Source organism: Macaca thibetana, chromosome 3 (assembly GCF_024542745.1).
Source record: "Macaca thibetana thibetana isolate TM-01 chromosome 3, ASM2454274v1, whole genome shotgun sequence".
Classification (NCBI taxonomy): Eukaryota; Metazoa; Chordata; class Mammalia; order Primates; family Cercopithecidae; genus Macaca; species Macaca thibetana.
The window spans coordinates 165,828,628-165,854,151 of NC_065580.1; the positions used below are offsets into that span (position 1 = coordinate 165,828,628).

General features: G+C 41.6%; 2 protein-coding genes and 1 pseudogene across 12 annotated transcripts in view; 2 read left to right on the top strand and 1 right to left on the bottom strand.

Annotated features, from left to right (window-relative positions):
* SOD1 (superoxide dismutase 1) overlaps positions 1 to 25,524 on the bottom strand; it is a 1,049,346-nt gene that overhangs the window by 586,584 nt on the left and 437,238 nt on the right. The gene's annotated exons all lie outside the window — the stretch shown is intronic.
* Positions 1 to 25,524, top strand: part of TIAM1 (TIAM Rac1 associated GEF 1) — a 1,375,699-nt gene that overhangs the window by 475,326 nt on the left and 874,849 nt on the right. The gene's annotated exons all lie outside the window — the stretch shown is intronic.
* LOC126951727 (ubiquitin-protein ligase E3A-like) lies at positions 20,867 to 23,637 on the top strand (annotated as a pseudogene).

Genomic DNA, 25,524 nt, shown 5'->3' on the forward strand with positions numbered 1-25,524 from the left:
AGATGAGCTTTTCTGCTTCTAATTGGTATTACTGCTGCTTTTCCTTCTCTTTCAGGCTATTCAAACTAACAAGAGGAGGTTGGTAGGGGCCCTCCTAAATTGGTTTCAACTACATTTTCCATTGTGTGTGTGACCTTGAACTAGTTCCGGAATCTGTCAAGGTTTCAGCTGTCCAAATCACACAATGAGACGTAGAATGATGTGATCTGCAATGGTTTCTTGAATGCCAGCTCTTTAGGGTTCTCCCTGTCTTTATTGCCTTAGAAGCACCATGTTCAGATTCTGATTCACTATTCCAAGCAACTGTCTCACCTTACAGTAAAAGTAGACAGAATATCAGTTAATACAATATGGTCTTTTTCTTTTCTTTTGATTATGGAAAGACTTTGGACACAAATCTTAGCGGTTAGTTGAACAGGAATGGGGAAAAAAGGAAAGTAAATCAATAAATTGAAAGAAGACTTTGGAGAGCCTGACTTCCTGGGTTCAAGTCCCGGCTTTGCTACTTCTACCAGTAAGTGGGCAAGCTTTTAAAATTCTTTGTCCTTCCATTTTCTCATCTCAAAAAATAGGATAAAAATATCACCAACCTTGTGGGTGGGATTGTTGTAAAGACAGCTATCACCATAATAATTATTATAGGCTGGGTGCGGTGGCTCACACCTGTAATCCCAGCACTTTGGGAGGCTGAGGCGGGCAGATCACGAGGTCAGGAGATTGAGACCATCCTGGCTAACATGGTGAAACCCCGTTTCTACTAAAAATACAAAAAATTAGCCAGGTGTGGTGGCATGCGCCTGTAGTCCCAGCTACTTGGAGGCTGAGGCAGGAGAATCTCTTGAACCAGGGATGCGGAGGTTGCAGTGAGCCGAGATCACGCCACTGCACTCCAGCCTGGGCAACAGAGCAAGACTTTGGCTCAAAAAAAAATTACTATATAATTATTATTTCTGCCAACTTATAATTATGCCTTTTATTTATTTATTTATTTTTGGAGGTAGGGATCATAGTTCACTGCAACTTTGAACTCCCAAGCTCAAGTGATCCTCTTGCCTTCACCTCCTGAGTAGCTGGGACTACAGGCATGTGCCTGGCTTTTTTTTTTTTTTTTTTTTTTTTTTTTTTTTTTTTTAATTCTAGCAGAGATTGAATCTTGCTGTGTTGCCCAGGCTGGTCTCAAACTTCTGGGCCCAAGTGATCCTCCCACTTTGGCCTCCCAAAGTGCTGGGATTACAGGCGTGACCCCCACCCCGTGCCTGGCCTATGCTTTTTGCAAGATTAGCATCTTCCATTTTCCACTGTGACTCATTAACCAATGTGAGAAACTACTTTTTGAGAAAAACACTGTCCCGGGCCCATTTTCCGGCCTTTGTAGTGTGTATTTACAAACGAGTTGGAAAGATAAGCCTGCCATAAGTAAAATGTAAGTGGATAGCCTGAGAGGGATCTGTTGGGGGAAGGTGCTTCCGAGGTAATGGATCTCCACTGGTGGCTGTTTTGCTGACTCTCCTTCAGGGAACCGGGACCGTGCAGTCCTGTTCAAAAGACATGAGCAAACCATTCACCTGATGTTATAGGCTGAAAACCACTCAACAAGGTGGGCTCGAAACCTTCATGTGGGCTCCATTCAAAGGGCGGCCTGAGGGCCAACAGCATGGGCATTTGGCATTACCTGAGAGCTTGTTGGAAATGCAGGATCTTGGTTACCATCCCACAACTGCTAAATCAGAATCCGTATTAGAATGAGATCCCCGGATATTTGGGGAGATTTCTAGGCAATTGCTGAGCACATTAAAGTTGAGAAACACAGCCACCTGTGTTCTATTGTTCTTCTTTGCTTTTCTTTGAGATAGAGTCTCACTGTGTCACCCAGGCTGGAGTGCAGTGGTACGATCTCCGCTCACTGCAACTTCTGCCTCCCAAGTTCAAGTGATTCTTGTGCCTCAGCCTCCCGAGTAGTTGGGACTACAGGCGTGCCACCACCCCCAGCTTTTTTTTTTTTTTTTTTTTTTTTTTTTGTATTTTTAGTAGAGATGAAGGTTCACCGTGTTGGCCAGGGTAGTCTCGAACTCCTGACCTCAGGTGATCTATCCGCCTTGACCTCCCAAAGTACCGGGATTACAGGTGTGAGCCACTGCGCCTGGCCGGTCTATTCCTTTAAATTTTGGTTTTACCTACTGAAGTAGATTGTCAGTAATGATAAGTGACATGGAGCAGAAACTGACAAAAATTACCTTGGGGATTTCACTGAAGACACAGTGACCACAATTACAATAGTCATCAGCCAGATTCTCCAGTTTGGAACCTGTGAATTCACGAGAGAAATCTGCATTTCCATGAAGTCAAAACAACTCATCATTTTTCCCCTTGCCCTATCTTCCACTATTATTATAGGGGTAAGGAAAATTATTCTACATTTCTATGTGAAATAAAAAGGGAAAAATTTTTGAATATCTCAAAAATGCAATATTAAAAATGGTAAATTTTGTGCTATATACTTCAAATTAATTGCCTTTCAGTCTCACAGTTCTATTTCTCTTTTAACTTGTTTTGATTTTGAAAGTAATACATACCTATTTTAGAAAAGCTATGTATATAGAAGACGACAAAGAAAAAATGAAAACCATCATCCAGAAATAACCACCTTTGATATTTTGTTTATAGATTTCTAGGAGATTTTTTTTCCCTAAAAAATTGAAATGGATTGAACACACTTCTTTGCAGACTGCCTTTTCTCCCATATTACTATTATTGCTTATACTTTCTATGCCGTGAGCATTCCACACCACAGAAGTTCTCAAACATGAGTGAGTTTCAGAATTGCAGATTGTTGGCTTTACCCCCAGAGTGCCTGTTTTAGGAGTAAGACCAGGGTAAGACCTGGGAAGTTGCATTTCCGTGAGTTCCAGGAGACGACACTTGGAGAACCGCTGCTATATAGCAGTCTCATTAAACTTGGTATCTGTGTTTTTCTCTCAGGCTTTTTTTTTTCTTTTTTTGAGACGGAGTCTCCCTCTGTCATCCAGGCTGGAGTGCAGTGGCCGGATCTCAGCTCACTGCAAGCTCCGCCTCCTGGGTTCATGCTATTCTCTTGCCTCAGCCTCCTGAGTAGCTGGGACTACAGGCGCCTGCCACCGTGCCCGGCTAATGTTGTTTTTGTGTTTTCAGTAGAGATAAGGTTTCACCGTGTTAGCCAGGATGGTCTCGATCTCCTGACCTCTCCTGAGCCACGACGCCTGGCCTCTCTCAGGCTTTTGAGGTGATTTGGATGGTCCATCAGGTCTGAGAACTATGATTGAAGCATCGTCATAGCACTGATCTGATGATGCAGTGGCAGGAGGAGAGAGAAATGTGTGGGCTCTAATCAGGCTGCCCTTCTAAAGATGATTTGTTTTTAGAAAATGCACAGGTAAAGGGGGCCTTGGGCATTTTGGTTTAGTCTCGTGAAGGGTTTTTTAAAGAGTTGCAAACTTTGTACACCTTCACCTTCAAAAAATAGTTTTACCACAACTGTGTTGGCTCAAAATGAAGGGAAATTGATTAATGATCATGGACTGCTATTATTGTTACAAGAAAAGAAACAAGTGGGACAGATTTTATAAAAGCAAGCAAGAGCCTAAAAGTCAGGGGAATACTATAGAATTGAGTAGTCATTGGTGAAAACTGACTTCCTATGCTGATCTTCCTCTAATGTCTGATACATATCTTTCCACCTTCTTCTATCATGCCAAGAAAACACTATAACACACCTCATAAAATCTACGGGTCAGGAGTCCAGGCCTGGCTTAGCTGGATCCTCTGTAAAACTGCAGTCAAGGTGTTGACCAGGACTATGGTTTCATCTAAGGCTCAACTGGGGAAGGATTTGCTTCCAAGGATGCATGGTTATCGGCAGAATTCAGTTCCTGGCAGGCTGTTGCATTGTGGGCTTCAGTTTCTTGCTATCAGCCAAAGGCCACTGACACGTGTCCACTCCATAGACAGTTCACAACATGGCAGCTTGCTGCTTCAAAGCCACCAAAGGAGAGAGAGTCTTCTAGCAAGGTGGGCGTTACAATCTTATGTTACGTAATCATGCATACATAGTCATGTTGGTCGTTTTCTCCTGAACTGAGCAACTTATTTTACCTTCCAGAGCTTCGATTTCTGCATTTACACAGGGAAGGAAACAATGCCTTCCATAAAGGAGCTGGGTCATCAGGATTAAATAAGATGACACATAAGTGGCAGCTGGTGCAGTACAGGGTACCTGGATTATTCCCTCCTTTTTCGCAGCCCGCCTCTCTCTGCCCTGGCTGTCCACCCCTATACACGCAGATCCTCCCAATGCCCAGTGCCCTGCAGTTTTCACTTCTCTCCTCACTCACATTCAAGTCTGCTCTTAGGAAGCCTTGCATTTGGGGGCAGTGGGTGGTGGAAGAGTAAAATGGGAGGCTGGTGAGAAATCACTGGGAAATGTAGGTGAAAGGGATGATTGTGGGGTGATTTCACAGTTATGGTGAATTCCTGTTTGATGTTATGCAGTTTTTTTTTAGTCCAGGTCTAATGGTGGAATAAAAGGCTCTCTTGCTCCAGTTTCAGAGGTAGTGGGAGCTGGGGTGGGGAGGAGGTAGTTGGGGACATAGGGATTTCTCAGCTCTGGAATCATGCAATAGACTTGTTTCTCTTTTCATCTACAGCTGTAGTCAGCCAAATCAAAAAAGAAAAGCCTATCCAGGCCTTTGTTTAGTGACTTGGGAGATAGTGGAGGGGATGCAAAGCTTCATTGTTCTCTTATTGAGGCAAAGGAAGCATTCCTTAGATTCACTGTTATATCGTGATGGCATGGGTCTTGTTTTTAGAGTCACCAGCTCTTTGGCCTACAAGTAACCCCTCAACTTTACTGAGCCTCAGTTTCCTCATCTGTAGCAGGCCAGGGTACCATTCTGTCCTTGCCTACCGTGGAAGGCTGGAGGTAGAGAAAATTAAATAAGAAAATAGATAAGAAAGCATTTTGGCTATGAGCGATGGCTCATGCCTGTCATCCCAGCACTTTGGGATGCTGAGGTGGGAGGATTGCTTGAGCCCAGGAGTTCGAGACCAGCTTGGGCAACATAGTAAGACCCCATCTCTATTGAAAAATAAAAATAAATGTAAAAAGAGAGCACTTCATAAGTTATAAAGTGCCACACACATCTCAAACATTGAATATCTTTGCTAATAGCTTGGATGGATTCTGGCTTCCAGTAAGAGGAATGTGACTTGACCATTGTTTCCAGCAGGACATGAAGCAATGTCTTTACCTAGTTAACGTCATGTTTGGTACATTCTGCTCCTCTTTTCTGATGTCAACAAAGCTATTATTTTGTACGCCATTTCCCTGAAGGCTGGAAGATTGGCTAGAGATGCTGATAGGAGGCAAGATTGAATTACCAACTTTGAACTGAAAAGACAGGTGACTCAAAGCCACAGTAGCCAGGACTGGGTGGGGTGATGTCATAGAAAACTGATCTGCAGACAAAATTCATGTTTTGATTTGTTCTTTCTCTTTCTCTTGGACTAACTTTAAAACCAAAAACTGATGAGAATCATCACTCAAATGAACATTGGCTTTCAGGCGCTTCTCACAGGAAACCTCAGGCATTGCTTATGCTCTTGGGGTCTGCATTGCTTTGTGTCCTGAATCAAGTCAGTTGCAAGTGAAAAAAAGGTCAATAAACTCAAATTAATAAAGCAAGGACATATTATCTCACTTAACTGAAAAGCTCAGGGGTTCCAGGGGTGTTTTGGGGTGTTGCCTTGATGTCTTTTCTTTTTTTTTTTTTTTTTTTTTTTTTGAGACGGAGTCTCGCTCTGTCGCCCAGGCTGGAGTGCGGTGGCTGGATCTCAGCTCACTGCAAGCTCCGCCTCCCGGGTTCACGCCATTCTCCTGCCTCAGCCTCCCGAGTAGCTGGGACTACAGGCGCCCGCCACCTCGCCCAGCTAGTTTTTTTTGTATTTTTTAGTAGAGACGGGGTTTCACCGTGTTAGCCAGGATGGTCTTGATCTTGTGACCTCGTGATCCGCCCGTCTCGGCCTCCCAAAGTGCTGGGATTACAGGCTTGAGCCACTGCACCCGGCCGATGTCTCTGTTTTCAACTCTGCTCTTTTCTGTGTTGATTCTGATCTCAGCCCGATGTCCCTCTGTGGTCTCAAGGTAGCTCCCGACAGCTCCCACTAATCCCCTGTCCTCTCTTCCCAGCGATTTCAACAAGAATCCCATACTGAGTCTTCTGCTGGCACTGAAGGGGTTTCTGTCACAAATTATCACAAATTATGTAGCTTAAAACGGAAACTTATTCTCTCAGAGTTCTGGAGGCCAGGAGTCTGAAATGGAGGTGTCGTCAGGGTCAGGGCTGTACTCCTTCTGGAAGCTCTAGAAGATATTCCATCCATTGCCCCTCTGGCTTCTGATTGCTGTTGGCATTCTTGGGTGTGTGGTTGCATCTCTCTAATCTCCACCTCCATGGTTACATTGCTTCCTCCTATTCTCTGTGTCTTCCCCTCTTCTGTCTCAAATCTCCCTCTGCCCTTTATTTATAAGGACACTTGTCATTGAATTCAGGGCCCACCTAATTATCCAGGATCATCTTATCTCAAGATTCTTAATCACAACTACAAACATTCTTTTCCCCAATAAATTAACCTTTACAGGTTTTGGGAATTAGGATGGGAACGTATCTTTTTAATTTTTATTTATTTTTTTGAGACACAGTTTCCCTTTGTCACCCAAGCTGGAGTGCAGTGGTGTGTCCATAGCTCACTGCAGGCTCGAACTTTTGGGCTCAAGAGATCCTCCTGCCTCAGCCTCCCTAGTAGCTAGTCCTATAAGCATGCAACATCACATTCAGCTAATTTTTTTTTTGTAGAGATGGGGTCTTGCTGTGTTGCCCAGGTTGGTCTTGAATTCCTGGGCTCAAATGATCCTCTCACATCGGCTTCCTAAAATGTTGGGACTACTGGTGTGAGCCACCACACCTGACCCTATTTTTGGGAACCACCATTCCACCTATTATACTATACCAAGATATGTGTAAATGTTCTCCTGAAATTCTCTCTAGGTCTTGAATATTTTTCTCTGGTTGCTTAAGCTCTAATTTAAGTCATGTTTTCAGAGCCAATTTCTGCAGCAGACCTGTAAAATATCTAAACTCTACTTTGAATCCTCAAATGGAGGTGGGGGCAAGACTTGAAGGCAGTGAGAGGAACTGATTTGGAACTGTGATTGCTGAGGAGGGGAAGAAGGGCCTGTGGGCAGGTGGGGAGCATACTCCAGCGAGTGCAATTTACTGGCTCCTAAGAGAGGCTATTGCTTGAGACCATTCCTCGCAGACCCTGCCTCGCCCATAGGCTGACAGTAAGAAACCACGTGTGATAACCTTTTCAGAGTCTTCAGGGAAATTTAGCTTTCTGTAACAGCACAAAGTTCATACAAACACATCTCCTATAACTGTTTGCATATAGGGTTGCATATTTCATTTATAATAAATTATATTTTTTCTCATCCCAGGTAGGACATCATTTCCTAAGAGTTGCTAATCTTACTGGATGAAAGATAATTCATGAGCTCCATGTTTATCTGGTGAATATAATACCATATTGCAAAGAAACAGATCTTCTGTATGTCTTTTTCATGCAGACACTAGTTTTGGGCCCAACTGCACTCTGCTTATGGCTGTGATCACTGTAGCTGCTTCTCCCAGCACCCAGTGGTCTGTGATAATTAGCAAGTGCACCTGGAAAGTTCTAGAACTGCTTGAAAATGGAAGTGCCAAGTGATACGATTCTGCGACTACAAAAGAAATGTTAGGATTAAGGCAGGGCTGGTCCTGAGCCCTCATGTACTCTCTGTCTTTGGGAGAGTCACAGCGAGTTGAAAGTTTCACACTCGTCTATAGCCTTTGGGTGATTCAGGTCTCATGGCCAGAGCTTTGCACAATTAGTGCAGAAGGGCAAATAGGGAATGTAGTTCCCCTCATCTGCACTGGGCCACCAGTGATATGCTCCTGGAAGAGCCCCAGGGTTGTCTTCATCTTCCTGCCATCTTGTTCACTTTCAGGTTTTCAAGGTCACTAGGGCCTCTGTCTTCTTCTACTTGGAAGACAGAAGTCTGATTATCTTTCCATTCATCTCTGCCTTCGTTCTTCATGCCACCAGCAGGATTATCTTCTGAAACTCTATACACAAGTCATTCCTCAGTAGATAACCCTTCCCTGCTTGCCTCATTGTCACCAAATAATATTCCAACTCTACAGCCCAGCTCTGAAGACCCTCCTGGGTCTGGGGGTTGTCTACCCCTTAAAAATATATTTTTCTTTTCTCCTCAATGAGCCCTCAACTCTTCCACATCTTTAGCTCTTTTTGCCACTTTGAATGACCTTCACTAAACTGTATTGTCAGCTTCCTTATTAGTTGAATGGGAATAACACCTTTAACTCTCCCAGACCAGAGCAGTAGATTAAATGGACTATTTCATGGAAAGTTTCTAGGACAGCTCCTGATGCATTTACGTGATCACAGCATGATTATGCAACCTCCATCTTTGGGAGTTACTTATTACAAGCTCTCCCTCATGGCTTCGCTTGAGAGCTGCTGCTTTTCTGATGCTGTCTTTGTCCCCTCACCTTTGGGAGACTTTTTTCCCACTGAAATTCAAAGCACTTCATTGCCATGTCAGAATTTGGTGTTATGTACAAATTACTATGTGCTTGGTTTGGTATCAGGTCCAATTTTATGCGCCTCTCTGTGCCCCATGTTATATCTTTTCTTTTCCATAAGTCTTGAACCATAACTTCCTCTGCGGCAAGGGCTCTCTGGGCAGCTGTGCCCCTGGCTCACTTCCTCCACATCACAGAGCTCACTGCGACTATGCAGTGTGGCTGCTGTGACCTCCACTGTGCTCATGGATGTAGAACCACAGCAGATCCAGCACTCGAGTGATACAGAGTCTTGGTCCTGTGGCCAAGAAGCAGCAAGATGGAAGCCCAACTAGTTTCCCTGGAGATGAATTGTCTTAACTAGGTTCCTGGGGCCTTGAATGTAGTCGCTAAAGGCAGACCAGGGGGTTTGAGGCCCCATGCTTCCATCAGGGTCTGTCCTGCAAAGGCATCCCTAGAGACAATGGATCAGTTGAGTTTGAACTTGGAGTTAGCTAAGACCAGGCTCACAGGACTCTGGCCTTCCTACTCCTTCAGAACTGAGATAAAGACTGTGTTCAGGGAGTGTGGTCTGGCTTCTCAGTGGCTTCCCAGAGGGAGCAGGTAGCACAAGTTGTATGAACTTGGACTGATGAGAAGGCGAGACAAGAACAAGCCTACAGATCAATTGCTCTCCTTCCCTCCCCATGTGGTTCTAGTTTCCGTGTAGCATCTGGAGGCTGTCCATGTGCTAGGCAGATATACTTGATGTTGAGGATGTGACCAGCTGGGAGAGGATCCCCTTCTATTTGCTATGTTTTGCCACTCTGCTATCCTTTCCTCCCACTCCAGATTCCAGTGTGTTGCACTCCTCAAGAAAACTGGATGCAAGCGTCGCCTAAGTTTTTGCTTCCTAAGGAAGCATGCCCTGAAAATTTTTATCTACCATCTCTCTTTTTCCTCCTCTCCTCCCTTTCCTTTCCCTCTCATTTCCTCTTCTCCTCTGGTCTTCTCTGTTTTTCTTTCTTCTCCTCTATTACTTATTTTGTTCGAAAACCAAATCATAGAAATTTGATTTTTCTGATGAGGGCTCCCACATTGCTTCACTTTTGAGGCTAAAGCCTTAAAGAATCGTGGGGCAGTAGCTTTCTGAGTGGGATTCAGGATGTTGAACTTGATAAAATATTCTTTCTTTTTCTTTTTTAGAGATAGAGTGTCACACTGTTGCCCAGGCTGGAGTGCAGTGGCATGATCATAGCTCACTGCAGCCTCAAACTCCTGGGCTCAAGCAATCCTCCTGCCTCAGCCTCCCAAATATCTGGGATTACAGACGCTGGAGCTTGACAAAATAAACGTGGGTACACCCCAATTTTAAGTGATCCTCTGGTTTTAACTTTGTTTTCTTTATAAAAGAGATTCCCATAACTTTCTATCACATATACAAATTATTTGATTAATATATTTCAGTTGGCAATGAACTTTGCAGTTGCAGCCCCAGTGTGAAGGGAGAGGCTGGCCATTGCTGCGGGCTGCTTCACAGGGGAGAAGACACGTACTCACTCTGCCCTGGAAGGTGGGGGTAGTGGCATCTTTCGTCTGCTCTATTTTTATCTCTCTGGTGGGAGCAATGTGAAAACTTCTAAACATCCTCTATCTCAGCACTGGGGAGCTTCACAAATGTCTGACATGGCCACACAATCATTTGTGTGTGTGTGTGTGTGTGTGTGCGCATGTGTTTGTGATGGGGGAGTGGTGGTAGGTAGAACAGTGGCCCCCAAATGTCCACATCCTAATCCCTGAAATCTGCGAATATGTTACCTAACATGGCAAGAGGGAGTTTGCAGATGAGATTAAGTTAAGGGTCTTGAGATGGGAAGCTTATTGGATTACTCTGGTTGCCTGTAATCACAATCGTCCTTATTAAGAGGGAGGCAAAAGTGTCTGAGTCACAGAGAGAGATTTGAAGATGCTACCCTGCTGGCTTTGAAGACGGAGGGAGGGGCTATGAGCCAACGAATGCAGTCCACCTTTAGGAGTTGAGAAAGGCAAGGAAACAGATTCTCCCCTCCAGCCTTCAGAATGAACTTAGCCCTACACCTAGACACCTAGCCCTCCTTACACCTAGATTTTAGTCCAGTTAGATTTTAGACTTACAGAACTACAGGACAATAAATCTGTGTCATTTTAAGCCACTAAGTTTGTGGTAATTTGTTGCAGTAGCAATAGAAAACTAGTATGGTGGGGGGGGGGTGTTGAAATACTAACTTTTGAGTTACTTGTACTTAATTAGTTAAATATATTTGTTGAGCTTCTCCTCTGTGTCAGGCACAAAGATAAATCTTTCCCCGTGGAGCCTGCAGTCTGAGGAAGCAATTATTCTAGTGAGTTCTACTGTGCATAGCTGTGTTAAATTGCCTAGTTTCATTGGTGGATAGGATATTTTGGTTAGGATACTTCTTTTTCTCCACGTAATTTTTTTTTTTTCACTAAGAGATCATTTCTAATTTAAACCATTGAGCACTTTATATTTATTATGTGGAAGGCATGATAAATGGTTGCTAGGGAGATAAAGATTCTCTTCGCGGGGTTTCCAATCTATTAGTAAAATTGGAAAGAGTCTAAAATAGACAACTAACTCTACAAGGTGGTGTGTGATTTTTAATAGGATGGGATTGGGCCAGAAGCAGAACCCAGGTCTCCTTGAATCTCCCTTCAGCTGCCAGCCTCTGTCCTAGTTAGATGCCATGTACAGAACCCTGCAAGTAAGGAATTCTTTATTACCTAAGGACCTAGTTTCTCTGGAGACTCCAACCCTGCTGCTAGTCTGAATCATGCCCAGCTTCAAGGGCTCTCTGTATCCCTGTAAATGTGGACTTAGACTAGAGGTAGATCAAGGTTATACCAAATGCTGATCTTGACCTGATAAATTTTACTTATAGCTTATGCCACACACAAGAGAAGAAAATCCCTTTAAATCTTTTTAAAAGCAGACTATTCACCTCATTTTTATTCCTCTAGCTAAACATCTTCTTCCTGTGCCCTGTCAGCTCTGTGACCCAGTTGTACCTCTGTTCTTCAAAATATCCCTGGACTTTCTGGCAGGGTGCAAGGATATTTTTTATAAGTTGTCCAAACAGGAGGAGAGAAGCCTTGGGATTTGCCTCGAGGTCAGGGTGCGTGACCAGCTATGCAAAGTGCCTCAAGAGACTCTTGCAATTTCAGGGGATTCATGGATCCCAGGGGAGGGATGTGCCAGAGATCAGTGGGTCACAGAACCTTTCATGGAGGAAGGGAATGACATATGCCTCAAAGGACATGGAGGATTTAACTGAACAAAGGGGAGGGAGCATTTTCCAGGTAGGGGCCTGGGGTAAATAAAGTAGAAAGTGGGAATCTGTAGTGTTTAGGGTCCAGAACCTATTTAGAACTGACTTCATGCATGCAATTCTAGTTATCTGATTTGAGTCTTTCTCAAAATATGACTGGTATTTATAAGAGTGCTGTAGCCAAAGTTCTTGGAGTAAAAGTGATTATATGAGACATCTGGGAAACTCAGGGCAGGGATACGTTCTTAATCCTTTGTAATTGGAAGCCCCTGAGGAAACACAGCTGTCGAGCCGTCTATTCACCTGCACATTAAATGAGACAGGTATTAATTGACAATTTTTCTCTTGTCCTTGGTTAAGAAACCTGTTTCATAGAAGAACATAACGGAACATCTGCAAGATGGTACGGATTGCAGTAGTTTAATCCGATTACACTGTTAGTGTGCACAGAGAAAAACGAGCAGCACAAGATAATGCAGATGGGCCTCAATCCCAGGAATTTATTATTTGAGCAATCTGCAGTAAAACTTGCTCTTAACAGTGAAAGAGTAGATGATACCTTTTTAAAAACAATTTGCAGAGTTTTCTTTTTACGCATTTTGAATTAAACCCCAATAAATGTGTCTGCACTGGGTATGGAAGAGCATGGAAGGGCTGAGCGTAAGTTGTCACGGTCCTGGGTACAATGTTCAGTAACTAGTTAATTAAGAATTGATACAGAGAGAGTCCTTGTGTGGGGAATGCCATGAATTGTGGAGGGTCTTGGAAGACACTGCTAAGATTACACAGGATGATTTATTGTACATATTTTCTTAGTATATGTGGAATTTCACAATTAGTGTCTCACTCTTCAGTGTCTGCCACATTTTCTACTTTTTTGTTTGTTTTTGTTTGTTTGTTTGTTTGTTTTTGAGACAGGGTTTCACTCTGTCACCTAGGCTGGAGTGCAGTGAGGGGATCTCGGCTCACTGCAACCTGCACCTCTGGGTTCAAGCGATTCTGGTGCCTCAGCTTCCTGAGTAGCTGGAACTACAGGTGTGTGCCACCACATCCAGCTAATTTTTGTATTTTTTTTGATAGAGATGGGATTTCACCATGTTGCCTAGGCTGGTCTCAAACTTCTGACCTCAGGTGATCCACCTACCTTGGCCTCCCAAAGTTCTGAAATTACAGGCATGAGCCGCTGCACCTGGCCACATTTTCTAGTTCTTTTTGTGCTTCCTACTGAAATAAAATCTCTTTTAGTGGATGATGCAACCCTAGCTATTATCATTCATTATCGTCTTAGAAGGGATTAGCTGACCATGGCAAATTGATAATGAAAGTGCACATCCTGTAAACACAGGTGGAAGGAGACACAAGCATCCAGGAAAGAGAGACCCAGGGAGCCCAATGTCACAATTTGTCCCAGGGCAGTGACTTGTAAATGTCTAACTGGGGCCCTATCATCGTATCAATGGCTGGATGGTCAGCTCAGTTCCGGCACTTTGATTGCTGGCAACAGAAGCTACCTCTAGCTAATGATAAGGAGAGAAAAATAAAGAAATGTACTGGAAGGATATGGGATAGCACACAGAACTGAAGAAAAAATAAGCAATAAATGATGAATAAATAAGCAATAAGTGGGACAAGCATGTGGGCAGAGTAAGAAGAATAATGGACAGTGTCTGGGAGCATCACTTTTGGGAAAAATCTGCTCCAAATGTTTTCTGTCTTTGGAGTTTGCTGCACAATATTTGAATCGTTGTTGGGGACAGGGAGAATCCGACCTAGTTTATTACCCCTGAATCAGGAAAGGGGAGGCATCCTAAATGACAACTCCATCAACACCACCAGCGAGGATGAGGGTGATTCTCCACAGGAGGGCAAGACGTTGCCCCCAAATCAAGTGAGATGGGCTTTGGGCTCCTCGTAACAATAGATGTCGTCTCCAGGTAGCTAGAAGTTTTCTAATGCTTTCTAAATGGGAGAAAAATTTTTTTCTATTTACTTTCCGTAAAAATGTCAAGGCTTCCAAACAACTTTTGTCAAGACTTAAACACAAGGGCACTTGTAAACTGGGTAATGAAAACTGAAGAAGAGGGGACAATTGGTAGAGGCTGCACATGAGTCCAAAGTCCCCTTTGGAGACTCATGGCTTTATTTTCATTCTGAAATCTTAAAAAGGTAAGTGATCTACAACGATCTCAGAATTTCTAAGAGGAGTTTATATAAGATTGTGTATAAAGTCAATAGAATATGTGGAGAAAATGTGGACTTTTGAGTTGGAGGGATTTATAAACTCAGATTTTTTTTTTTGGCAATTCTTTCCTTCGTAATATGGAAATAACCAGATCTCTTAAGATTTTGTAAGGTTCCTGAAGCTCTTGGTATATATTAAGCCTTAATACATGCTAGCTTTCTTCCCTCCCACTGTGTTTTTATGTATATGTTCCTCTTTATGTATGAATCATATATACTAATGTAGTTTTCCTTTCCCTATAATGAGCTGAAAACAAATTCTCTTCTCCTCAATTCTATTTCTCTTCTTCGGAGCTGATGTTGGTAACAGGAGTACACAGCCAACAAGTTCATCCCTATCCTGAGGTTCGTATTACAAGATACAATCATTTTTCCCTTGGCGGCAGATGAGACAATTTATATCTCTGGTTGTCTTAAACATCTCCTACAACAAGTCAGTTATAGTTTAAAGTCTAAATGAAATCCTCTGTGGATTTGGATCATGGCTAGAAGCAAGGCCATCAAGTTAGGAGTGCTTGATTGAGCAAAGTTAAAAAAAAAAAAAAAAAAAAGGCTTAGAACAACTAAATTACAATGAATGGTAGTAATATGTCATTCACGGCAACTTCAGTATTCTCAAATATTTTGTTTGATTTGCTCAACCAATTCCTCATATTAAAATGGATTGATGGGGTGAGTCTTCCTAATTTTTATTTTAAATGGGGCTGAAAGTAGAAACTGTTGTGGAAATAAACAAGAAGCTGTTTAAGGAGACAACCAGAGGGAGAAGCAGCAAATAATCTTGGAACATGTAGGAGAAAGAGCAAGTCATCTCACAAAATATGGTAAGAAAAATCACCATCCCTGCCCCAGCCCAAGTGAGAGAGTAATCCAGGATACCCAGAACATGGAAAAGGCGCTTCAAAGTCAACCAGAACAAAATTGGAATTCCAGCCTTGCCGCTTTCTTTCTAGTTGCTGATCAACTTTGGAAACATGTCTTAGCCTCTTTGATTTTCATTGTTCTTATCTGTAGGATAAGGCTAAAAAATATCTCCATTTGCAGGACTCCTGTGAGGATGAATTGAGAATGTAAAGCACTTTGGAGTGGTTGGAACATACAAAACATTTCATAAATGATGTAGTGTTATTGTCTTAATATATTTAATACAGTATATATTCTAAGATGTATATTAAAATATGCATGCATTAAGATTTGACCTGAAAAATGGGGAATTATGCTTTATTATGTGAAAGTTAATAATCTTATAATAATTATGAATAGTAATCATATTAAATCTTTTTTTTTTTTTTTTTTTGAGACGGAGTTTCACTCTTGTTGCCCAGGCTGGAGTGCAATGGTGTGATCTTGGCTCACTGCAACCTCCACCTCCTGAGTTCAAGTGATTCTCCTGCCTCAGCCTCTCGAATAGCTGGGATTACAGGCATGCACCACCATGCTCGGCTAATTTTGTATTTTTAGTGGAGATAGGGTTTCTCCATGTTGGTCAGGCTGGTCTCGAACTCCCGACCTCAGGTGATCCACCTGACTCAGACTTCCAAAGTGCTGGGATTACAGGCACGACCCACTGTGCCTAACCCATATTCATTCTTACATAAAAATGCTGAAACTTGAGGTGATACAGATAAGAAAAAACATGGGGGGGTTGGGGTCAGAAAATTTTCAGTTTCTTCTGATTGGTGGCTGACATGTTTGAGTAAGTTACTAAAACTTGCTGAATTTCAGTGTCTTTATCCATACAGAGGGGATAATAGCACTTACTTTTTAGAGTTTTGGGAGGATTATAAAACAACTAATGAAGACTGCCTAGCATATGGTAAACAAAAAACACCTGTTCTCTTCCCTTTTTGGTATTGTTCTGAGACTACTATATAATCCTACTATATCTCGTAGTCACTTTAGAATACAGACAGAATACAGAGTCTCAAAATCTCACAGATAGCATATAACATATTAGAATCATCAAATACAAATATAAAATTTAAAAGTGAACCTGGTGAATATTTCAACTCCACTAACTGATGCATCAGGGCTTCTGATGTGTCCCTGGTAAGTAAGTCGCTAGGTAATTTCTGTAGTACTAAGCCCTTACTACCTTAGAACAGACAGGCCATTCCTTTGAGGCAGTTTTAATTGTCAGAAAGTTCTTAATATTGAATGGAAATCTCCTCCTGGCAATTTCCCTTCAGTGGTTATAGTTCTAGATGTTGATCATATTCACATTGCAGCCCTTTGTTTATTTTAAGTCTGCTGTCTTAGAACAGCACCCGGCCAATGGTAGGTACTTAGCAACTGTTTCCTCAGTGAATGAATGAGTGGATGAATGGGACAAGAAATGAGAACCATTTAACAGTGTGAGTGCTTTACTGCCTATGCTGAGAACATTAGCACAATTTCTTTTGCACAAAATGGTAATATATTGTATCAGTCATGGTACAATAAAGACAGCAGAACAATTATGAGTTTTACAGAATAAGGGATTTATCATAGGAATAAGGCCTTATACCATTATGGAAGGGGCTGGAGAAGTATAGTTTACAAGGAGGGTTGGGAGGATCAGAGAAATGTCTATAACCGTGCCTTCTGAAATGTTAGTGCAAGTGGACAAGGGCAGAGTTCACAAAGGAATATGCGAAGGCAGGGACAGCAGCTGAGGAGTGAAACTGGGAAGGAGCCTGGGAACCCTGTTGTTGCCTCTGCATCTGGTTATGGGCCTGGAAAGACTGTTGGCCCGTGTGTTCAGGCTTTCCAGAGAAAAAGAACCAGTAGAATCTATCTGCCTGTCTATCTATCTATCTATCTATCTATCTATCTATCTATCTATCTATCTACCTACCTACCTACCTATCATCTATCCATCTATCTGTATATCATCTGTCTGTGTATCATCTATCTGTGTATCATCTATCTATCTATCTATCTTTCTATCTATCTATCAATCATCTCTCTATATCTATCCATCTATCTGTCTATCATCTATCTGTGTATCTGTCTCTACCTATCTATCCATCCATCCACCCATCTTTCTATCTATGGAATTGCCTCACATGTTTACGAAGTCTGGGAAGTCTTAAAATCTGCAGGGAGACTGTCAAGCCTGAGATCCTGGAGAGCTGGTAGTGCAGATAAAGGCTGAAGGCAGTCTGTTGGAGAAGTTCCTCTTGCTCAAGGAGGCTGATCTTTTTGTTCAGTTCAAGCCTTTAATGTGTTGGATGAGGCCCACCCACATTATGGAAGGCAATCTACTTTACCTAAAGTTCACTGATTTAAATGTTAATCTCATCTCAAAACGCCCTCTGAGTTGACACATAAAATTACCCATCACAGTCAGCAAAGCTTGCAGTCAGGAAGAAGAGCTAGATACAGAGGAGGGAAAACATGAATGAGGGCTGGAATCTGCCAGCACTTCTGCCTCTATCCCTTGTTGCTCTAACAATGATGGTCTTTGAAGAGTCAATGGCTACCGTTCACTTCTGCCTTCCAAATCTTGCTCAGGTTTCCCAGAAGATAATTCTGGGAATCATAGTGCTAGTAGACCAGTTGGCATGCATAAAACTACATAGTCAACCCATTGTTAACCTGGCATCATATATACCTTTTTAACTTATATTTAACTTTCTAACATGTTGCAACCACCCCTCAAGCAACCTCACACCTGCTAACCTTCTTGCCCCAAAAGGATACAAAGTCTCATGTGTCATCTAATCCATCTCTGGGTGATGTTATTACCCTTTAAGCTGCATCACACTTTTCCGTTGATATCTTGTAGCCTGAATACTGAGGTATAAGACTAACCAACTATTAGTACATCTGATGATCAATACTAGCTTAATGGGAGAAGGGGAAGAAAGGAACATAATTGGTTAATATACACACAAATATTCATATGAAAGTAAGAAAAACAATAGTCAAAATTACTAGTCTTTGTTTTTATAACTGGACAGACAGGCTTAACTGGTGTTATCATTCCCTTCTTCCTCTGCCCATTCCTGCTGGTCATCGTTCTTTCTGAGTGGGATAACTAAAAGTTTCATTCCTTATTATACAATATGATATAACTAGCTATAACTTCCCTGCCAAGTGTTGTCCCCAAGCTGGTGTCATAACTAAGTTTCCCAAAGGTTATTCAGCTGTTCTATCAAACCAGTGGCTAATTGGGAGCATGGTAAGACTAGTCAGTACTATACATGTGAGCTTATTGTCATATTTTATTTGATAGAATATGATCTCCTGGTTTGGAAACAAGGCTGTGTGTGACACTTTGATAATTAACGAGGCCTTCTCTGAGTCTACAAGAACTGATTTTGGCAGGAGCATTGTGGGCGGGGAAGGCACATTTACATGCAGAGTGAGTGTCTTTTCCAGTGAGAACAAACCACTGCCCTTCCATGGTGCCTCCAGACAACTAGAGGATTCTCTCAGGTAGTGAAGCTACATCAGAGATTCAGGGATGGGCTCTGCTGCTGGCAGATTGAGCACTCAGCAGTGGCTGGATCAGATCCACCTTACTGAGTCCATATATAACCTTCAACTCTACCACCACGGCCAATTGATTAATGAGGTTGTTGGGCAAGAAGTGGGATGACGTGGAAAACAGCCAAATGGATATCCGCATACTAGGTCATCTTGTCCATGTTATTAATAAGATCCTCCTCTGCTGAGATAACTCTTCAGTGAGCAGTCACATGGAATCTGAACAATTTTACACAGTGGGCATTGAGAGAACTCCATTTATATTCCCTTTATCAATAATTATTTTGTCGTCATTTTTTCTAATCATGTTTTTCCCCCCACAGACTCTGCCCAATCAGTCAAATATGAAGCTACTTCCCATAAATCAGTGTAGATCTCTACCTGCTGGGAGGATTTCACTTCCTATTGTCCCTCACAGCCACACCTGGGTGGGCTGTGGTGCTATCGTTGTCTATTTCTGAGTGATGCTTGCATATCATGCAGAACCATCTAAATCAGGCCTAACATTTCCTTTTCAGTCAACTGAAATGAGGAACTCACCACAAGACCACTTCTATTGTTACATGAAAACACCCGCTACGTTTAGTATCTTAAAAGAATAACAATTTTATTTGATTGCTATTCTGTGGGTCAGGAATTCACAAGGTGCATAGTGGGAACAGCTTGCCTCTGCTCCATGTGATATATGCTGGACTGGACCACATCAGATGACTGACTTGAGATTATTACGTCTGGGGCCTCAGTTCTCGCTGTTGCTTGCACTCTGATTCTCCTTCGTATCCTCTCCTTCTGTTTGTGTCATCCTCACCTCATCAGTCTGGAAGAATAGCTGTACTTCTATGGCTGTGCAGAGCTCCTAGCAGCAACAAAGCTGGGATGCAGCCCTTCTAAAGGCTCAGTTCCAGAGCTGCAGAGCATCACCTCCACTGAATTCTAGTGTTTATAAAGTAACCTGGTTTATTCAGCATCAATTGAAGGTGCAAGAGCTACACCAGGGCATGAATTTTGGGAGGCATAATTCTTTGAGAACTTCTGCAACTGACCAGTGTACGTACTTTTGGAATTTTTTTTTAAAGAAAATGTTGTTGCCTACATAAAAATCATAGACTGGGCTGGGCATGGTGGCTCATGCCTGTAATCCCAGCACTTTGGGAGGCCAAGGTGGGCAGATCACAAGGTCAGGAGTTTGAGATCAGCCTGGCCAACATGGTGAAACCCTGTCTCTACTAAAAATACAAAATTAGTCAGATGTGGTGGTGGACGCCTGTAATCTCAGCTACCTGGGAGGCTGAGGCAGGAGAATCGCTTGAAACTGGTAGGTGGAGGTTGTAGTGAGCCTAGATCATGCCACTGCACTCCAGCCTGGGCAACAAGAGCGAAACTCTGTCTCAAAAAAAAAAAAAAAAAAAAAAAAATCATAGCCCCATAGCTCTATAACCTATAATTTACATACAGAGGGATAATGTATATTGCAATATTCAGGGTTTCTCCTAACATCATAGAAATACATTGATAGTGATAGCTCTTGAGTGAAAGGCAAATTCATTCTCTTGTTTCTCTGTTGGAAATACCACAGGAATAGTAAATGAAATGTCCCCAGCCGTGGTCGTATTTATTTTTCCTGCACTGCTCATTGGCTGTTATCAAACCTTTAGAATAAACTTGTTCAGCAAGTTTATTGGGCATTGCTCGGTGTCCCAAATTGCTAGCTGATATTTTAAAATCTGATCTCATGTGTTTTTCTTCCTCGTCACCACTTGTGATCCTGTCGCTCTTTGGCCGTTTAAACTAAGCCACAAATCTCAGGCTGTCAGTGAAGGGAAGACTAAAAAGAACACAGCATGAACAAAGAGTCGAATCCTTAGCTTTTTGTTCTAAAATGAGCTTTTATAATTCTTAATAGAGTGATAGCATTTTGTATTTGTAAAATCTGAACTTTTTAGGGAAGAAAATATGTGGGGCTTTAAGGCAGCTATTGCTTGGAGGATAAGAATGTAGAACTTACATCTTAAACAACAGAATAGAAGAAGATGTGAGATTACTAAGAGCAGTTTCCCTCCAAAAAGACTAAGTACAGTCACTTCAGAAAACTGTTCGGCAGTTTCTGATAAAGTGAAACATTCATCTACTGTTTGACCCAGCAAGTTTACACCTTGTCTAGGGACACATAGTGCTAGTAGATCAATTTACCCAAGAGAAATAAAAATATATGTCCAAAAGTATTTGTATGTAAACATTCATAGCAATTTTATTCATAGTATTAAAAAATTGGGAATAATCTAAATGTCTATTAGGTGACTAGATAAACAAGCTGTAAAATTTTCATATGGATTTTAAAGATGTGACTTACTTAACAGAAGAGAAGGTATATGAAATTCTTGAATTATGTAGAGAAAGAGGATTATTCCCCTTTAATCTGTGTTACTGGAAGAGTTTTTTTCTAGTACTGAGGCATTGGTACAGAGCTTCCGGAAAGTTAACACACCAAGGAAGAACTGAAGTCTCTTCAAGCAAAGGATGAAGACAAGGATGAAAATGAAAATGAAAAAGCTGCATCTTCTGCTGCTGCTATGGAAGAAGACTCAGAAGCATCTTCCTCAAGGACAGGTGATAGCTCACAGGGAGACAACAATTTGCAAAAATTAGGCCCCGGTCATGTGTCTATGGATATTGATGCCATTAACAAGGTCTACACCAGATTGCTCTCTAATGAAAAAATTCAAACAGCCTTTCTCAATGCACTTGTATATTTGTCACCTAATGTGGAATGTGACTTGATGTATCACAACGTATACTCTCAAGATCCTAATTATCTGAATTTGTTCATTATCGTAATGGAGAATAGAAATCTCCACAGTCCTGAATATCTGGAAATGGCTTTGCCATGATTTTGCAAAGCAATGAGCAAGCTACCCCTTGCAGCCCAAGGAAAACTGATCAGACTGTGGTCTAAATACAATGCAGACCAGATTCGGAGAATGATGGAGACATATCAGCAACTTATTACTTACAAAGTCGTAAGCAATGAATTTAACAGTCGAAATCTAGTGAACGATGATGATGCCATTGTTGCTGCTTCGAAGTGCTTGAAAATGGTTTACTATGCAAATGTAGTGGGAGGGGAAGTGGACACAAACCACAATGAGGAAGATGATGAAGAGTCCATCCCTGAGTCCAGTGAGCTTACACTTCAGGAGAAAAAAGAAGAAACAAGAAAGGTCCTTGAGTGGACCCTCTGGAAACTGAACTTGGTGTTAAAACCCTGGATAGTCAAAAATCACTTACTCCTTTTGAAGAGTTTATTAATGAACCACTGAAGGAGGTTCTAGAAATGCATAAAGATTATACTGTTTTCAAAGTAGAAGCAGAGAACAAATTCTCTTTTATGGCATATCCCTTTATAGTGTATGCTGTCACAAAGAATCTGGGATCATATTACGACAACAGAATTCACATGTACAGTGAACGAAGAATCACTGTTCTCTACAGCTTAGTTCAAGGACAGCAGTTGAATCCATATTTGAGACTCATCATTAGATGTGACCATATAATAGATGATGCATTTGTCTGGCTAGAGATGATTACTATGGAAAATCCTGCAGACTTGAAGAAGCAGTTCTATGTGAAATTTGAAGGAGAACAAGGAGTTGATGAGGGAGGTGTTTCCAAATAATTTTTTCAGCTGATTGTGGAGGAAATCTTCAATCCAGATATTGGTATGTTCACATACGATGAACCTACAAAATTGCTTTGGTTTAATCCATCTTCTTTTCTTTTCCTTTTTTGAGATGTAGTCTCGTTCTGTCACCCAGGCTGGAGTACAGTGGCACGATCTCCGCTCACTGCAACCTCCGCCTCCTGGGTTCACGCCATTCTACTGCCTCAGCCTCCCAAGTAGCTGGGACTACAGGCGCCCACCACCACGCCTGGCTAATTTTTTTTTTTGTACCCTTTAGTAGAGACAGGGTTTCACTATGTTAGCCAGGATGGTCTCAATCTCCTGACTTCGTGATCCGCCCACCACGGCCTCCCAAAGTGCTGGGATTACAGGCGTGAGCCACCATGCCCAGCTAATCCATCTTTTCAAACTGAGGGTCAGTTTACTCTGATTGGCATAGTACTGGGTCTGGCTATTTACAATAACTGTATACTGGATGTACATTTTCCCATGGTTGTCTACAGGAAGCTAACGGAGAAAAAAGGAACTTTTCGTGACTTGGGAGACTCTCACCCAGTTCTGTATCAGAGTTAAAAAGATTTATTGGCGTAAGAAGGGAATGTGGAAGATGACATGATGATCACTTTCCAGGTATCACAGACAGATCTTTTTGGTAACTCAATGATGTATGATCTAAAGGAAAATGGTGATAAAATTCCAATGACAAATGAAAACAGGAAGGAATTTGTCAATCTTTATTCTGACTACATTCTCAATAAATCAGTAGATAAACAGTTCAAGGCTTTTTGGAGAGGTTTTCATATGGTGACCAATGAATCGCCCTTAAAGTATTTATTCAGACCAGAAGAAATTGAATTGTTTATATGTGGAAGCCAGAATCTAGATTTCCAAGCACTAGAAGAAACTACGGAATAAGATGGTGGCTATACGAGGGACTCCATTCTGATTAGGGAGTTCTGGGAAATCATTAATTCATTTACAGATGAACAGAAAAGACTCTTCTTGCCATTTACAATGGGCACAGACAGAGCACTTGTGGGAGGAGTAGGAAAATTAAAGAAGATTATAGCCAAAAATGGCCCAGACACAGAAAGGTTACCTACATCTCATACTTGCTTTCATGTGCTTTTACTTCTGGAATATTCAAGCAAAGAAAAACTTAAAGAGAGATTGTTGAAGGCCATCACATATGTCAAAGGATTTGGCATGCTGTAAAACAAAACAAAATAAAACAAAAAAAAGGAAGAAAAAATTAAAAACATTTAAAAATAAAACAAGAGGGATAAATTTTTGGTGGTAATAGTGTCCCAGTACAAAAAGGCTGTAAGAAAACCACAGTGGTCACCTATGTCTGTGACTCCCTTCTGGTAACATGTGGGCCGGAACAGCAGATTTCAGCTACATGTATGAACAAATCCTTTATTATTATTATAATTTTTTGAGTGAAAGTGTTACATATTCTTTCACTTGTATATACAGAGAGGTTTTTCTGAGTATTTATTTTAAGGGTTAAATAACTTTTGCTTGTGTTTATTACTGCTTGAGATTGAGCCTTTTGAGTATTTAAAAAATAAATACCAACAGAACTACTCTCCCAAGCAAAATATTGCCACCATTTGTAGACCATGTAACCTTCAAGTATGTGCTGCTTTTTTGTCCCTGTATCTAACTCAAATCAGGAGCTATATATATTTTTTAGTGATTTGCTTTTGAAACCTGAAATTTTGAAAACAGTGTGATGCAATTACTGCTCTTCTAACCCCCAAAGAGTTTTCTGTGCAAAATCTTGAGAATCAATAAAGATGGATGGGAGAAATTGGAAAAAAAATTTCATACAATGTAACATAATGGAATAAATTACTAATAGTGCCACATGCATGCATCTCAAAAACATGACGCTGAGTGGATGAAGCCAGACCCCAAATAGCACACACTGCATGATTTCATTTTTATGAAATTCTGGCACACTCAAAATTAATCTGTGATGATAGAAATCAGAAAAGTGTTTGCCTAGGAGTGATAATTGATGGGGGAGTGGGAAGCATAAGAAAAATTTCTGGGGTGATAGAATATTCTATATCTTGATAAGGCTATAGGTTACAAAAGTGTATACATTTATTAAAACTCATTGAATTGTTCATATACTCTATGTAAGTTATACCTTAGTGAAAGAAAGGAGATAAAAGTCTATCTAGCGGAAGCGAGGAGGAGATTTGGAGAGAAAGTACACATGGTTTGGATACTAGTGTGTACTGAAGATACCTGTTTCCCCAGCCTTGCTGACCACACTTTGTTTCTCTTGACCCAAGAATGTCCAACATGGCATCGGAGACTGTATGGCCAAGGTGTCCAGGTAATGAACTGAGAGAGTCTAACAGAATCTAGCCGATATGTTTGGCTGTGTTCCCACCCAAATCTCATCTTGAGCTGTAGCTCCCATAATCCTCATGGTTTGTGGGAGGGATCTGGTGGGAGGTAATTGAATCATGGGGACAGATTTTTTCCCATGATGTTCTTGTGATAGCGAATATGTCCTGTGAGAACTGATGGTTTTATAAAGGACAATTATTTTGCACACACTCTCTTGCCCATCACCATGTAAGACGTCCCTTTGCTCCTCCTTCGCCTTCCGCCATGATCGTGAGGCCTCCCCAGCCATGTGGAACTGTGAGTCCATTAAACCTCTTTTTCTTTATAAACTACCCAGTCTCTGGTATTTCTTCACAGCAGTATGAAAATGGACTAATACACTAGACCTCACTGTGTATGAGGTAGAGCAAAGAAAAGCCACTTAGATTTTCCCAATCCCTTCATTCTATGTCCTCTTTTCCTATTGGAGGTAGGTTGCAGCATTCTGGGACAGAGCTAGTGAACCTAAGGGAAACTTGATTGGGTTTAGAGGAAGTCAGTTGTAGATGCCAACTCCAGTTGCCTCTTACACCTGGTGCCAGGACAATGCAAACCCACCCACCAGTTAAAACCATTCCCAGGGAGAAAGGAGCTGAGGAACAAAGGCTTGAATTGACTGAGTTTAATATTGAGTCGCTACATTTTAAAATGGTAGCAATTGAGTTTAACTTGAATGACAAGGTAAGATGTTTCAATCGTCAAGGAGAAATATGTTCTCAAGAGCCAAGTTGATTTTAGTTAA